This window comes from Bombus terrestris, chromosome 3 (assembly GCF_910591885.1).
Source record: "Bombus terrestris chromosome 3, iyBomTerr1.2, whole genome shotgun sequence".
In the NCBI taxonomy this organism is placed as follows: Eukaryota; Metazoa; Arthropoda; class Insecta; order Hymenoptera; family Apidae; genus Bombus; species Bombus terrestris.
The window spans coordinates 4356123-4374316 of NC_063271.1; the positions used below are offsets into that span (position 1 = coordinate 4356123).

Below are 18194 nucleotides of genomic sequence, written 5' to 3' on the forward strand. Positions count from 1 at the left end.
GAGCTTCCAAGTCCTCCAGCTAGAGAAGAACATTAATGGAGATTCGCTTTCACCGTTTCTCGTAGCCGACTATGTCTATCCTCGTCGTGAAGTTTCGCGTTCGTCGTTAGCGTTCCTCCTCCTCTTTCAACGATTCTTCCCTCTTCTTCTTCTTCTTCTTCTGCTTCTTCTCCTTCTTCGACCAAAGAGATCGGTGAAACTGGCACGACCTTTCGCAGCCACCTCCTTGTGACCTTTTCAAGGCAACGTTCTAACGACTTACGTTCTATGTGATGTACTTGTTTCTTGCTATGTGGAGCGAATCTACTTCTTCGCTTTACAAACATGTCACTCTGAGCTTCAAACTTCTGAGCTTGTCCTATCACGTTCATTCTGTTTCCCAAATCTTTCTGCTTCTCGTTTCTAAGGTTAAAGCTAATTAGATTCCAGTCACTGACTGCCGATCCACGTATAGTTAAATGCAGTCCTATAGTTATAGCATTACATTCGTATAATTATCGTCTGTTTAACTGTTTGAAAACGTTGAATCGTCGGACAAGGGTGAATACCATTAAATGGATTAATCGTGTATCCGATATCCCTGTGTATTCCGATAGTTGGAAAAGTACGATCCATCAATTTAGTTTCTTTGAAACTCATTGATATATATGTATATATGATATCAAAAAGCTTACAGCAATTAATAAAAAACAAACGATTAAATAAACGCTCATAACCTGTTGTAGGAGAATTACGTTGATCAAGTAATAAAAATTCCTCTACGCATCAGACGACGATGAGATACAGAGTATGTCAACATTCCTGATAACAATGGTTGTTACATCGCCACCGATTCATTATGTAACTTCGTTATTGTTCGCTCGCTGAAACGAATTTTTCTCGGCTGGGCCTATTTATCCTTTGAATGGATTACAATTGCAATATTACTCTGTACAGGTTGATCCGGAGATCTTTGTATCTGGTTTGCAATTGTGACTTTGAATCGCCGGAGTACTACAATATATACGAGAAATTCTCGTTCAACGCGTTGTTTGAGGAGACGATGTGGATCGACCTTCCCTGCTCGATTCTTTGTGATGTAACACCACTGTAGCATTATAGCAGCGTAGAGTGGTTACGTGGATCGGTTGAGTCATTCATGAAAAGTTCGTGTATGCCTATGTAGATACGGTATAATACTACTGCGTTCCATATCTTCCTTTCGACGTAGTAATCGTGACTTCGTTCTTTCTCCTAACTCGTTTGCTTTAGGTCTAGGTCTGAACCTGTTCTTGTCTCAATTTTTAGATGCTCACCTTGAAACAGGAAGTATATACTAGACGATGTCTGTTCTTCTAACAGGCGATTCAAAATTCCTAAAAGTTTAGCGTGGAATAATTTCTCTTAGTTTTCTGTGTTTCGTAGCTTGAAATTTACTCGTTTGATTTAAATTCGAACGTTTTTCCGCGCTACACAAGTTACTTTCGTGGCCCGAATCGATTCATAATCCGATTCTCTTTGCGATCCAACGATTCCAGTATACAGTTTTATAAATAAACGTTTCACGTTCTCCGTAAAAAAAAAAATTAATTTCGTTTACAACTTAATTCCCTGTATATGTCACGATTCAACGATTCCAGTTTTCTGTCTCTGGCTACAGCAATTCTCGTCTTTCAGAGATGATTTTACGAACGAATCGAGAAACCTGGAAGCCTTCGCGTGACGATTTGCCGCAATCAAATGGTAAATACGAATCTTGCAAGCGTGTTTCATAAAATCGCCTGTAATACAAGTTGATAAGCTGGACGATGACGCATGAGAACGGAGAATCCGTTCTCGGAGAAGATTGTCTTGCAACGAACGTTCGATATTGCAATAAAATGAGCAAAGGCGCGTAAAGAATTCGCGCGTCTCTGGTTCGCAGGTCGGATAGTTTTTTCGCGAAATCGCGCTGTATCTCAGCCAAGTGGAATGTAGTCCTGGATCGGGCCGTGACTCAGCCTGTCATCCGAATCACCTTGACGAAAGCGATTCGAGAACGACCGGGATTCGCTCTCGCTCGCGATCCTTCGCATTCCAGGTTAAGATCGCGACACGACATCGCGGATCACGCCTCGTAAAAACGTGCGGGCTTGTTAAAGAAATTAGTCGAGCCACGTTCCCGTGACACGATCGTCCAGCATTTTCCTTCGAAAAAGTAATGCTAGATCGAAGGAACTTCGGTCTTTTCTACTTCCATGCGTTAACTCCTTGTCGTGACGATGTTTTGCTCTATGAAACTACTCGGAAGTTTGTAATTTTTTTGTACGGTGTTTCGTAATTTGCTTTTTGGATTGCTTCGTGGAATGACGTAGACGACGATCGTTCGGTATATGAAATATCACTTTCTAAAATTCAAATTCAAGGAATTTCGCGTATTAAATTATTAATCGTATCAAGAAAGGAGATATTTGTTATAAACGACGATGAATATAGTACGAGAATATTTATGTCATATTTCTTTATAGACTTAAAGTTAGATTTAATATTAAACACGCCTTTGATCTCATCTAGACAATTTTTTAACACGTATTATTTCGATAGAATAACTTTGAAAAACTGCGTATGATCAAAGCCCAGTTACGATGCCAAACGTTCTAACGTCCCATTCTATTCCAATCTACCTCGGAAATTCTATGCTCCCAAGCTTGCAATCTGCACGGAAGAAACACACGAAAGAATTTCCTCCCCCTACCGACTACAAAATACAGTTACATCACGAAGTTACATCCTAACGTCCCATTCTATTCGATTTTACGGAACTTTTCCAAATTCCACGCTTCCTACTTTCCACGCCTACGCAGAACGGCGAGACATTCCTTGCGACTCTCCTTTTCCAGACGCGAATCCCGCCATTGCCACGCGGAATATCCTGCGGCACCGTCCGAAGCGTCCACGGTGGAAACAAAGTAGCGCAATGACTCTTCGGAAGCACGAATTGGAGTGGACTGGTGGAACGATGTAATATTGTAAAAGGGTATGGCTCGCGCGCGGCTGCTTTGAGAGCCAGCCAGGAAGAGGAGGCAGCCGCGAGTGAGATCCTATCGGCTGATATTCAATGCGATATAACTCATTCTAGGTATGGACTATCCTGAATACACAGACCTTGAATATTCTTGTATATGCACGCAAGGATTGGTTGTGTGATAGGATACGGTTTATTCAGTCCATAAAGCTGCCGCGATGCGACTACACGATTTAATTCGAAATCGAGACAAACTTTCGTGCACCTTTCTTCCTCGAATTATATCAGAGACCGTGAAAAGCGAGTTAATTTGGATCATTGGTTTCAGCGTTTTTCTATTTTTTTTTTTTTCTTTTTTTTCGAGGCGTCAATCGAATATGATCTGTTCGAAATTTTGGAAATTGCCGAGTTACGATGTACAATAGGAAAAAATGTAAATCGATTCGGTTCGCGCATAGCGTTTCAACTTGTAAGTAGAACGAGCTCTTACGCGCACACCGCTTATCTCTCAGACGAGTCTGAAGTTTTTCACATTGCTTTGTGACTTGTTTGCACTTGCAAATTCGACCGGTTCGTGTCGATTTTTAACTAGTTTGAAACATCCTACTTTGAAAGTTATATTTATCTTCAACGTGCACCGTCCATTTTCCCAACTTCTTTATACCGGAATTATACCGGAATTGTACCGGAATTGTACCGGAATTATACCGGAGTTGTACCGGCGTTATACCGGAATTGTTCCGGAATAATACCGGAATGGTACCGGAATTGTACCAGAATGGTACCAGAATAACACCGGAATTGTGCCGGAATAATACCGGAATAATATCGGACTGGTACCGGAATAATATCGGAATGGTACCAGAATAATATCGGAATAGTACCAGAATAATATCGGAATGGTACCGGAATAATATCGGAATAATACCGGAATGAGGCCAGAATAATACCGGAATGGTACCGGAATTGTACCGGAGTTGTACAATGATTATTCGTAGATAAATATGGGTATACCTGGAATATTTTTAATGGTAATATATACCTGTATATAGATCATAATAGAATATCAGGTCTGTGGAGTTATACCGGAAATATACCGGAATTGTACCGGAACTATACCGGAATTAAAATTAAGGTGCCTTTTCAAATCATCGAGAGAATCTTTCTACAACGTAGAAAATTTTATTTTTAGCTCACTGTGATTGTAATACTAGGTTGTAATACTAGATTGTAATACTAGGTTGTCGGAAAAGTTCCTTTCGTTTTTTAGGGAAGTAGTAGATGCACAACATTTTTTGTTTTATATTATTTTATCGAATTACGTTTGATCCATTTTATTCTATTACTACAAAATGGATCATATATAAATCCATAAAATAATTTAACATAAAACACGTTGTGCATCTATTATTCCACTTACGAAACGAAAGAAACTTTTCGGACAACCTAATAAATAAAATACCAACATGCAATGCAACAATGCAACAAGCGATGAATAGTTCAGACTTAAACACGATGAAACTTATAAACCAATGTATCAGCTTTATAACGAGATCACTAGATCGTTCAGAGATTTATACGAGTCAAATATTCTTCGTGACAGATTCTAGCCTACATTCTCTCGAGTAAAAAACATGCATACCTGTAACCACAGCAGATCTATTACGGAGTATTTCATAATTATACACATTCTCCCGGTAAAATATTCAAACCGCTCGATTAAAACCTCAAATCACTCGGTCATTTATACCCTGGAAACGTAATCGAGCTTGGTAAATCGAGAGGTAACGGTTATCACTGTTGTCTCGCCTCCTTTCAAGTAGCTTCCCTCGAATGTAATCCGTTAGTGGCCCAAATAAATGTCATTCGCGAGTCCCGCGAACCGATATGAATTAATTAAAACTTGTTAATGTTGTTCGACGAGAATCGAAGACGGACGCCACTTTCCAACCGTGTCCGTCTCCTCCTCGCTACCGTTACTCGATCCGAATTAATTCCGACCGTTCCAGCTGCCTCTGGCTCAATTAGCCTTCGATATTTCAATTATTCGTCCCCCGAGGACCTCGTGTCCTTCTCCTTTTTCTTTCTCGCTTCGCCGCCTTCGCCGATTTAATTGAATGTCAACCTCGACCTAGTAACGATCCATCAATATTTTCTTCTTTATTTCTTGTCTTATTTAATTGTTTATCTTCTTCACGATGCTAATTAACTATATTGATTTTTCTCGACATCTAGGTGGCTTGGGATCAAGCGAATTTTTCGTTCAGAAAATTTAAGCTTAGATCGCGCTGTAATAGAAACTACCATTACGTTGTCCGAAAAGTTTCTTTCCTTTTATGAGTTTTATATTATTTTGTCGAATTACGTACGATCCATTTTGTTCTGTCGAGATAAACACCGCGACATTTCACAAACTTGGTTTCACGTTTGTATGAAGGTGCATTGTTTTAAAAGACACGTTTGCGAAAGAAAGACACTTTCTGGACAACCTAATACATACACGTAAGTAAACAGTTAAAAAGTAGCGACGCCCTATCGTATTTATTATTTATTTACATATTAATTAATTATGTCCAAATATATGACATTTCGTATCGTTTAGTTATACTATCGTATAACCACAAAAGTTTGATACTACGTTTGATATTATGAATATATATCTATATATGAAAATTAATTAATACACTTGAAAATAAAGGTACGTGGAAATATCTTCTATAGTCAGCGCAGTCTCTAACGGTCGCTGTAATAACCTCTGATCCCTAAAATATAAAATAAACCACACAGATCACTGTTCTCTTATTTCCTACTCTCATCCCTAATTCCCCTAAACGAAAACTCACAGAAAACACCTCAAGCCCCTAATCATGCAATACGTAATCGCAACCAACCAAACTTCGCACAATCAGATAAATGGAACACCACCAGCTGTTTAAGAGAATCATCAGACACGAAAAACTGAAATCACATCGGCTAAAACTTCACCCGTGCCTTCACGAAGCTTCGAGATCGAGGCCTCGCGTCGATTACATTCTATTTCCGCTTGGGACACGCGTGCTCGTCATTTGCGGCCACCTGTTCGCTCGTCAAACGACGCACCTCGATAAGGACGCTCGATCAGATAATCCGCGCAGCATCGAGCGCACACGATTCTACGTACGCGCGCTCGTGATTAGCAAAAAGTTCCGTTAACGGGCCTCGACGAGCACGGTGACTGGACGAAACGAGGAACAGCAAGAAATCAACTCGAAAAGCAACTCTTGGTTAGAGGTAGGAACCTCGTGATAAATGGCGAAGGTGCAGCGGTGGCACGTGGCTTGCGAAACGTTGACTATCGCGTACTGCTACTTTGTTTTACGTGGAATGTCGTGAAATGGCGTTTGGCGACTAAATGGTCACAACGCGTTCGTTGCCACATCCATCCTCTATCGAATTATCGATTCTATGGAATATCGTGCCTCCACCAAACACTGTCTCGCCAAAGTACTCGAATCCTTATTGTAGGAAACATTTATGTCGATATTGTGCGTGTTATGTGAAACGTTTTGAAATTTTATCGCCGCTGTAACGACATACGACTGTCAAGATTACGTTGGCAAAATTTGAAAGCGATCCGACTATGTATATAGAAACTACAGAATATTTATTGCAAACGCATACGTATATATAGCACAAAATTAGCATACAACACGAGCAGCGATCTCGAACGTCTAAATATTTCATAATTTCTGTGAATGCGTTTTTCTATTTGTTCCCAACTGCACCGTGTCTCTTGGTCGTGGTAGTCGGGTCTCGTAACGGTGTCAAACATAATTTCAGAATGTTTCGTACGTAACATATTCGTAAAAAGCCTATTCGTGAAAAGTCTGCGAACGTTCGAGTACGTTGGCGAGTCTGTACAAGTGCGAGGGTGACACTGGTGACGAAAGTGAATTTTTAAAATCGGGGTCTCCGGCTCGTACCGCGGAGGACGTCGACCTTAATTCACTGCTAACGACTCGATTGTTGCCTGCCTACCTTCTTCCATTACAAATGGCAAAACGTTCTCCGCCAGGGGATCCTGAAACGCGTTCTTTTTTCGCGTTCTCACGGTATTCCGCGCGCAAGTCAGTTTCTCAAGTGCCGTCGGATCAAGTGCAAATTATGATCCGCGGAACAACAGCATCACGCTAGTGCAATAGGTTAACTCAGCTCTGATCCTGTTATCGCCGCTGTTCGATCTTTGCGCGATCATGAGCTTTCCTATTGCCACCTCGTAATCATGTTCAACCACCGACACTCCCGTGTTTTTTTTTTTTTCTTTTTTCTTTTTCTTCGACCTTCTTCCTTTCACACCGTGAACTTTTGTCTCTGCGAGTTTCGACGTCTCCTATTATGAATAATTCCCTTTTATATCGAAACGTCCGATCGTTTCAACTGTTTATCCGATCGTTAGACCTCGTGTCTTTAGATTTGATTATCGATGGTTAGAGTACGGGATTTCCCTAGTTCTGTTAGAAATCGTACTACTGCTTGTTTAGCGTGTTGCAAAATAACGATCCAATGGCGAAAACCGATTCTTCTTAACATTTACATATGTCATTTCCAGAAAAGCAGAAGAGTACTATAACCTCTTTAATTTCTGTTTCAATTTTCTGTTGGAAAATATTCATCGAGTCGTATAATCGTTATGAGCGTGCCTATATTTATATCGTAGAAGAATTCTATTTAATTAAATCACGAAACTGTGGATGTGACGATAGTTGTTTCTATGCAAGCAGATAATTCTCGTTGGATAAAAGTTCAAGACACGGACCATTCTTATTCGTAATTAATTTTTGACTGCTAGAATTTATTATTATTATCTGATTAGTTATTATCTTATCTGAAGAGTTTTTATCTGAAGAGTTTCTATCTGAAGAGTGGAAGATTTGAGAACCCTTGCGAACCCTTCGATTTCTACGCACAATGATGAGAAATTGGAATCACCGTGCGCGGTTCCATTTTCTAGTAAATTTAGTAAAACTGTCGCGTTAAAAAGAACGTCGTCGTTATGTAAATTAATTACGCAGTTTCATAACGTTTAATTCGTCTTGTTTTTTTACACTTTGTGCCTATCGTACGTGTGTGAGCGTGTTGGTCGTGGGACAGTGCTCGCGTATCCGCGAGTTGATCTGAAAGAGCAAACGGTATGCTAATTAGATTTCCACCTGCCAGGGGTTTAAGGCGAGTACGCGAGACACAGAAAAGCACCGCCCGGAACTGGTTACTCGATTACAGTCGTGCTTCAAATAGGAACGTTCGACGTTCTACAAATATTGAAACAGTAGAATTGGCAAACGGTACTTGAGACCATTTTAGTGATGAATGTCTGCGCATGACGCTCTTCGTATATTAATTTAGAGCACATCGTGCTGTTAATTAAACGGTGTGAAAGTAGGCCATAGAAGCAGATTCGTGAAGTAATTATAAAGTACGATATATATTATACCAGGTTATAACATATAAACTGATTTGCTTCGATCAATTTTTTAAATCTTTATTTTTATACATATAACAACGTAGAATTTCCTTTCATTTGTATAAATAAAATATATGAGCTTAACTCTGTAATTATTCTGTAATTTGAAACGTTAATCTTATTGTTGTCTAACCGGAAACTAGAAAAGCAGCATTTGTGCCACGAATAGTTCGTATATGCAAAGTTCTGCCGTATTGCTGTCCGTGATATAGTTAATAAATACAGGAAACTACTGATTATTACGAGATGTCGCTGTATCGCCGATAAAATCTAGAGAAAAAACGTTAATCGTTCCAAGGACGATAGAAAACGCTAGTTTCAATTATCCGGCTACCATTTTCCAGCCGTATAATATATTATACGAATGTTGGAGCGTGGAACTCGTGGACCCTGTACTCTCATCGTAGCGGCTTCATTAATCACATCACAAATGTAATTTCCATACCCGGTTCAAAGCGTGATTGATTGCGCGTATGCGAGAAAAATCCGCATTAGCCGCAAGTTCACCCGTCTCATTAGCCAACGCGAAAAATCAACCACCTCGTGGTAATCGTGCGATCAAGGAGAAAAATTCGACCAACGTCAGTCTCTCGATGCTCATCGTTTTATACAGAAAATCGACGTGTTATCTCCATAAACCTGCCATTTACCAAGTATACTTTGCTATCGAGATCGTGTTATCGACTGTTCCAAATTTTCTGAATTTTCTAACTTTCCATCTACGTTTAGAAAATCTACGTCAATCGGTCAATCGCTTCGAAACTCGAAAGCCTAATTAATCGTGTCAACCGGGCGAAATTCCATCGATTCTCGCAAACGTCTCTTCCATCGTCTTCTGGACTCGTAAACTCGCTCTCGTAAACTCACCGTTCACCGAGTACAGATTTTCTATCGAGATACCTATTATTCGACTGTCTTGAATTTTCTAAACTCGTTAAATTTCCATTCAGCGAACTATATCAGTCGATCGGTTCAAACTGAAAACCCTAATTAACTATTCCTTGGAAGCATAAATTTCATACGGAGATATTCGACCGCCATGAATATTTGAAATTTCCATCGATTAAAAAACTATATCGATCGACGTATCGGAACACAAGACGCCGACGAACGCGTTCCAATTCTCGATGCTCGCCAACTGAACATCTCTCTAACTCTCGTCGTTCGTACAACTAACTTCCCACAAACCCACAATCCTTGACTGTGCATCGAAGAGGTGCTGCCCGATCGCACGTGTTCCACGTGCAGGTTGGATGCACTCTCACGGGAAAAGGCTTTCGAACGGTTTATCCTTGCGGTTTGCGTCGGTCGAGTTCGTAAATCGAGGATCGAGACGGTGGTCGAGTGAGACTTGTCCGCGAATCGTCCAAGCTACGTGCGGCGATAGATCGCGTTATCGGGCCAGAAAACGGCCTCTCTTCGAGCGAAAGATCGAACCGTGGCGATAGAGCCGAGGAGAAACGGACAATTACAAGCGGCCTGTGCTCACCGATCGGCCGGGTTCCCCGCGTGTTTCCATCGACGCGTGTCCTTTTCGTTTGGTCGTTCAGTGACGCGTAAAACGCCGTGCGCGTTTTATATCACGACCGATCGAAGGAAGGCTCTCGTTCAGATCGTTTTCCATGGACGGGAGGAACGCTTTCGCACGCTCTTCGCTCGGCCTCCTCTCCCTTTCTCCGGACGTCGAGCCTTTTTTTACCATGGGAATGTGTGCCAAGTGCACGCTCGCGGAACAACGTTTCGGCGGATCGCGATTTCTTCGGCCTCGAACTGCTCGCTACGATTTTATTCGATGACTGTTTCGACGCTTTTAACTCGTAAGCGCCGAGCTACTTGGCGAATTGAAAATTACCGAGGGTTTTCAGAATTTCACTACAGCCGCGTATATTTATACTCTCAAATGTATCGTCCTTTGAGTTTTCTAATTAATTGAATTCTAATTTTATTCAATGTCGCCATACATTTGTACGAAGCGAAAGGATGTAACGAATTTTTTGCGATAATACAAGCAGAACACATTCTCAGCCAATGATCTGGCGTGAAAGTTTTATTCGTCCGAGGCTATGGGCGAGATGTCGTTTATTTCGTGTAAAAGAAAGATGTGGCAAGAAAGTGGTTTTATTACACGCACGGAGTGGATTATGGTTTAATTACCAGGCTTCTTCGAGGTTTTTCGGCCTCGAACATCAAGATCGAGATTCGGCAGGATAACATTTTATTTAACTTTATCCAATGGAACGTATCTCGTGTTTTAATTAGAAAAAAATAAGAACAACCATCTTTTCGACGACCAGTGGTGACCATAGCGTTACAAAACATCTCATTCAAAAGGTCACACGAATGACACTCGATAGCAAGTAAGGGTTAAGTATTTATCGATCGAGAAAGTAAATTTAGGTTGAGTATTCTAGATGGATACGAATTTAGGACTTGCTCGAGTCAATGCCCTTCTAATCGATGCCTATTCACATCTATTTCCTGTCTATAATAAGCAAACAGCACTGCATACCAGTGCGCGTCGTGTTCTAGCTAATAATAGTCGGGATTCAACGATGAGTATTGACATGTCGGCTTGTTTCAACGCTATTGGATTATAGTCCGGAGGAAATCGATTCTCGTTACTATAGTTTGTTGCTACAATGTTCACTGTCCTGTCGCTCCACTTATTTTCAATCGGAGTACACGAGGAACGAAGCAGATTTCGGAGACTGTCAATTCACAATTTTAACAATTTAATAGAAGAATTTAAGAAGAATTTAATAGCAGTAGGGCGAAGAAAAAGGAAGATACATATATAATCGAGTTTCTATCGTAATAAAATTCAACATTGATTTTATCAAAAGCATGGGAACTCCTGCTAGTCGTGAAATACAAGCACCTGCACGACACTTATCACGAAGAATGCAAATTTCACTCGCAAGATCCTGGATTCACAAATTTCTCCCAATTACGAAGCACAAGAAACGCAAGATGGGATTTTCTGGAAATGCTGCGAAGCAGAACCGAAGCAGAGTCGGCGATGCAACAAAGAGATAACATCGAATCGTACGCCATTCACCACGGAGCCGATCCTCCTTGCCCTGTTACGAAGGTTTTCTTCTGTGGCGTTCTTCCGGGTCTTCTTGCCACTTCTCCCGGCTCGAATTACCGATCGAACTAGTCACCGAGTCCCGGAGACCGACGGCGATCGTGTCGTATTAACGAAGAGGTTTTTGCCTTTTACCCGTGCCAGAGAAATCCGACGAGTGGTTGGATTGTGCAACGAAATTTCTGCCTCTCTCGATTTAATGCCGCCTTCGCCACACGAACGCAAGAAGAACGAAGCTGAAAGAGGCGGGGACAAGAAACCTTAGGGACCTGCCTGTTCTTCTACGAATTAGATCTCTGAAAAGTCGTCTGTCTGAGCCGAGCCGAGTTTACGCAATTTCCCGTTCTTCCTGCTACGCGTTTCCGGTTTCCAGAAAAGGTCACGGGTCATTTCAGACAAAGAAGAGCATGAGAATCGTCTTCGAGACAGATGCGGGTTAAAGGGGAGCGTGCGTTTCATGGAAGTAAGTAAGAAAGTTCAAGAGTTCCTCGAGAGTATTTTTTGAAATATCGCACATAACATCGAACTTCTCGATAGAATGGAACTCTATCTTTTTTTTTTTTTTCTGACGTTTAGAGATAAACGAGAGGTTGCGAGAAAAAAAATAGAGAGAAAAAAGCTACTAACGCGATGGTACTGATCGAAGTTCAGAGAATCATGGACAAGATTGAATTCTAATAGAAAAGTCAAAGTGCTAGTAAAAGACAAGAGATAGAATTAAATCGGTAGTTCCTGCCTCGGTGTCGCAACGAACACGAAGAATTTTAATACCAGGCCGCGACAAAACGTTGTAGAAAACGATATCAGCCTGCCGATTCGCGGCTCTCTGTTCCCTTCTTTTCACGATCGAATTACCGCAGATCAGATTCGATCTTCTTTGCTCACGGTAGGTGCCAGGGCTCGCGTGTCTCGATATTTCATACGCGTACACTCCGCAACAGCAGTTCTGCCTGTACGATCGTAACTTTCATCCTGATCAAATACACCATATAAATTATTCCGATAGATCGATCGTACGTTTTAACGCTAAAATCGACGAATGTTCACAAAATGTCAACCGATCGATTTGCCCGACTCGCTTGTGTTTCTGCATCGACGTAAAATCATGTCCGGAATAACTCCTCGGCGGCATAAATCGTCGAAAATGTTTTCTTGGTTAATTCCGTGGTGAAAGGTGGACGAGGAACGGCGGAAAAGCGAAAGAGCCAAAAGAGAAGAAGGGATAGGCGAGGTCTATTCGTAGAACAATAGGCGGCATCGAGGTACCAGACGATGAAGTCACGACACACTCGTGTTCCGACATTGTGGACATTTTGCCGCGGCCAAATAACGCCGATTTAACGCGCAACACACAGTTTCGCGACTGGCCAACAACAGCGTCCTGTATCCGCGACAGCTACGAGCATCAAGAATCGACTTGAACATGACCGCATCCCATAGAAAATGCCAACTACGTGGAAACAGAGCGTGTCCTGGTAATGTCGCGACACGAACTCGCAGAAGCGCGCGTGTCCACGAGCACTTGTTCCTTATTCGCGCAGGAAATTAACACGAGCAACGCGAATGTAAGGTAATTAGTGGACTACAGATGTTTATGCAAATTCGTATCTTTTACAAACGTTATCAGAGAAATAGACTGGAAAGTCAGGGAGAAAACTTGAAAAATTCGTGCATGAGATGTTTAATTAACGTAGCAACCATGTAGCAAAGTTTCCTCTGCAATTTTGTTACTTCCCCCTCGAGGATCTCTTCAACTCGTTCCGCAACTTATCAGACTCTGACATTCTGTCAGGTGTATTCACTAGGAAGTACCCGAAGAGCAGAATTCTCTTAATCACGCGAGTTTCGATCGACAAAGTTGCAGTCGAGTGGACGAAATATTCTGACCGCGTATCAGCCGTTACCTGAACGGATCGCTTGGAAATGCAATGCCGATTCCAAGGGAATCGACGGTGACTCGAATAATCCCGCAGTGCCCGACGAAGCCACGCAGATGAATAAAGTCCTCGTAATTGGCTGAAACGCAGCCCCGGCACGACATTTTCACTTTCCGCAGATCGTTGCCCCGATAATTACATCTTTCGCATACTCTGTCGCGATTTGTTCCGACAACCAACGAATTGCGATCGAACGAAAGCAGCAGTTAAAATTGCAAGATCTTTGGTTTACCAGCGCGAAGCTTCTCGAAAGTTAAAATTATTAGATTATCCGAAAAGTTTCTTTGGTTTCATAAAATGATAATAGATGAACAACGATTTCTGCTTTATATTATTTTATTGAATTAGGTGTGATCAATTTCGTTCTATTTCTATTACTATGTTTGTGAATAATTCGACAAACTAATATAAAACAAAAAACATTGTGCGTCTATTATTTCCTTATAAAACGAAAGAAACTTTTCAGACAACCTAATAGAACTTTGTTCTCCGAATGAAGAATAAACAGTATGTTTAACTTCTGTGTTATCTCTTTTTTCTTGGAAAGGTTCGAGAGTTTTGAGATTTCAGAGTTTCAAAGCTCTAAATTTCTAAAATTCAAAAGTCGCAGTTTTTTTAATTTTTAAGCGTAAAAACGTTGTCCCCTAGAATGTCAGAGTAGAAAGATAATTTACACGCATTTTCTTTTCACGAAACTTTTTACAATTCGGACAGAAATAAGCATGCACGCGATATCCAGTACCTGAAATTAAGACGATCATTTTGTAAGCGCCTAAGCGCCTCGCATGAAATTATGTCGATCGGAATAATAACCAGAGTACAGAACCTGACAAAAATCCAACTGAATCGCATATCGAGGACTTGATTTATCCGTCTGTTCGCGGTGCAAATTAATCGCGTTGATTCTACCTATCGATCGTTTCAAGATACCTGCAAAATCACGATCGTAAAATTCATGTTTCGAAGAACGCGTTACAGTAAAGACATTCCAAGTATTCCACGATTATCCAGTCGTGTCTACGTGATTTCAGATTATTCGGTAATGAACATAAATCTCCCGATTATAGTTCAATCTCTTTCGCACTTTTCCTTGCGCTTTTCGACACAATGGAATACAAGTTTCACCGTCGTATGCCTCCAGGTTTCTCATTGCATTCCAATCGTCGTTACAATCTTACTATCGTGAAATTTCAATATATCGGAGGAAAAGTGGATCAACCTAATTTCTAAGTATCGCAAATACTAATCGATTCTATCGCGGAATTACAAATCGTACGTCGTGGCAAAGCTCTGTTAACCCTTCGCTGATTGGATAAAACAATGGCGTACACGGCTCGCGGCAGTCGTTTACCTGAAACCCTTGCGTACCACTACTCTATACCCCGCTATCGAACGTGAAAATATCGAGTTACCCAGGAGACAATGAACCGAGGCCCTCGCCAATTATCCCGACTTCCACGAAAAATTCCTACTTCGGAGAACGTGTATTATTTCTTGAATCGACTCTAAAGACAATCATTAAAGAGATCGATGGGAACCTTTTTTATACGATTTTCGGCTGCCAACCGAGCGATTGCGGATTTTGCCATTAGATGGTAATGACAAAAACCGCAATAACTTAGTTGCCAACCCGATAGTTTCCATTAAGCCTTCTATTAATCGACGCAACGACAAGACAGCCGCGCAACGAATCTAGTTTCCTTGAAATTAATCATCTTCCTTCGGATTTAACTTTCTCTACATACGTACGAACAATCGATGCATCCGTGTACCAGGTACTTCATTTGAAATCCTCTTTCAAAACCAACACACCGATCATCGGTGATACTATCGTCAATCAGGTCGTTCGATTAATACTTCGACTACCACGTTGTTCATAAAAGACCGGCCACGGTTTCTCCTCTGACGCCACGGTGATCACTGATGACCAGAGTGTTTGAATTTTTTACAATTGTAAAAATTGAATGAAAATTGACAGTGAGGACGTTTTGAATATGACCGATAAATGGAAGATGCTTTGAAATAAAAAGTGAACGATTAAACATTTTCGTTAGAACATCGATAAAAAAGAATGAGAACAAATGTTGCATTTAACGGTACACTGTGTTAAAACACTGTGGCGTCCTGAGCGAAACATGTGATTTGGCAGTCAAAGTGTTTTAACCGAAACAACGAGCGAACAACCGTTCGAGTGGCATTTCCTCGAAATCGCGATCGCATAGGTAACACGGGCGAACACAGCGCGGAACAACAATCGGCACCTCGGGTCCCAATCGAAACTGCTTTCTCTCGTGGCCGGGAGGTTGGCATTACCAGAGAGCCGTGCAACGTTCCAGAGATTGATTGCCTTATCGATAATTAGCTTAGCACGAGCAACCGTGCCGGACCTTTTGTTTCACCGTCTGACCTCAACAACGCCTTCGTCGGACTTCTGCGACCACGAGAATTCCTCTCATGTCGAGCCACCAGTGGCTCGCTTATCGTTTCGTACGTGCTCGTTCGAATTTCGTCGTCGAATCTCGCGAATCTACTCTTACGGACTAGCTGGCTGGTAATTTTCGTTTCTCACCGCGTCGCCATTTATCAAACGGCGAGTTACTAGTTTGCAGAGTGACTAAGGCGAATGTTTCCACGAGCCAGCCGATCTGCGAGTCTTCCGACGATGGAAAGCGAAACGGAGACACGGACGAACACTTGCCAAATGGAGAAGCACAGGCTGCTTCTTAAGGAAAATTCAGTGAAAACAGGTTAGATTCGATGGCTTTTCCTGGGCCGTTCGAAGGAAAACTCGAAGAGGGATCTAGATCGATTCTAGAGCGGCGGACCGAAGTTTCTCAAACGAGTATTTGCGTTCCGAGGAATCTCGTAATGTTCTCTGTTGCGAAGCGTGGATTGCAGAAGACCGAGATTTCTCTGGCTCCTTGGATCGACCAACGTTTCGTCAAAGTAGACGAACCTGTAGTTGTATGGGAAGTATGGTACTATGGTTCTGGAGCATGGTGTTGCTTAGGATCTTACGATATTCCATACTGCGGAGAATAAATTACGAAGAAGTAAAATTCCCCGGAGATTTGCGCGACATTTACAAACAAATTGCTGCTTCGTCGAGGTAAACGAACCCGCTGAAGGATCCTAAAACTCGGCATTCCTCGCGATCTAGCAACGTCTCGCGTTGCGAAATCGAAATTCCAAAAATAGCAAGATCTCGGCGAGACTTCCACGGCATCTTTGACTAATCGGTGTTTCGTCAAAGCTAACGAACGCTCCACGGTGTAATTCAACAAACAATGAACGCATCGATTAGCGGACGCGTAGGTGGAGACGAGGATGAAGGCGCATTTGCACGTGTCGCACGTCCCTTGGGCGCCGAGGCGACGACGGGGAACCTGAAGGTAAAAATACGGGAGAGAAAAAAAAAAGAAAAAAAAACGGCGACGAAAGGAAAGAGGTGGAAGAAGAGAGGAAAGCAAAAAAGCAAGAAAAAAGAAGAGGACAGCGAGGAAAAGAAGAGAGGGAAGAAAGAAACGACGCGTGCAGGAAGGGCCGCCTTGAAGCTTTAAGAGGCAGCTCACAAAGGGTGGAGGAGAAAAAAAAAGAAGCAGCGACGTGCGTACGGGGCATAACTCGCGAATAATGCGCCGTTTTATACGGGCGTACGTGAGCGAGCCGTAAGCAAATGCATTTTGCAGCAGCGGGCCTTAAACCGCGCTCACATGTACAGTCCGTTGCATAAGATCGTCCATGCAAATATCTCTGTATGGACATTTTTCTTCATCCCCCTTCTTCTTCCTCATTTTCATTCCCCTTCCCTTTCCTTTTCCGTCTAATTCTAATATTCACTTCCTTCCCTTCTTCCTCCTCTATTTTCCTTCTTTACGTTACCTCCCTTTCTTCTTCTTTCCTTTGCTGTTTCCTTTATATTCTTTTATCTTCTCTTTCTTCCCTCGCCTACCCTTTCTTCCTTCCATCTCCATCCTGAGCTTTCAATCTGCGTAAATCTTTACGAAAATAACATTAATTTTCACAAGATCTTCCCTTCCTTCTCCTTTCCTCTTTCTCTTCTTTTCGCCTTGAACTTATGTTACGTCGATACGCATAAACGTTTGTGCAAAAGAAAGAAATTAGTTTTCACGGGAAGAGACACCAAATTCACGATCTTGCGTCGCAAATTGTACACGTATGGCCCGTGCTCGGTAACAAAATGCGATCGTCCTGTTCGCCGTTGTGATAAAAATACGCTCGTTAAAGCCTTGTGCGATGAAAGTTGCACGAGTTCCATCCACGGGAATGTTTAACAAGAACTCTTGAAAGACCACGATGACTCGTCTTCATTCAATATTGTTCAATTAAAAGCTCGTAAAGTTCTTTGATACGGGGATGGGGGCACGGTCGAGTGGTCGGGTTCCGAAGATCCGCCCTTATACCCCGGATAATCTTCCGTGGAATTACAGAACGATTTCACATGATGCCAGCAATTTCACTGGAAACGACGCGGCAGAGGAGATTCATTTCTTTCTTTTTTTTTTCTTCTTTTTTTTTTTCTTTTTTTAATCCGGGGATTACGCTGCAATTTGGGCGCCATGGAAAAAGACGATAAAAGAATAACTTTGCTGGCTCCTTTTTCATTCGAAGCTTGTCTTATGAATATTCGTTGTCGTTTTATTAACGATGCTCGTAACTCTAATT

The 18194-nt window shown here is 41.8% G+C and overlaps 1 protein-coding gene across 4 annotated transcripts in view; it reads right to left on the minus strand.

Moving 5' to 3' along the window:
* Window positions 1-18194, minus strand: part of LOC100643727 (protein outspread) — a 212867-nt gene that overhangs the window by 124141 nt on the left and 70532 nt on the right. The gene's annotated exons all lie outside the window — the stretch shown is intronic.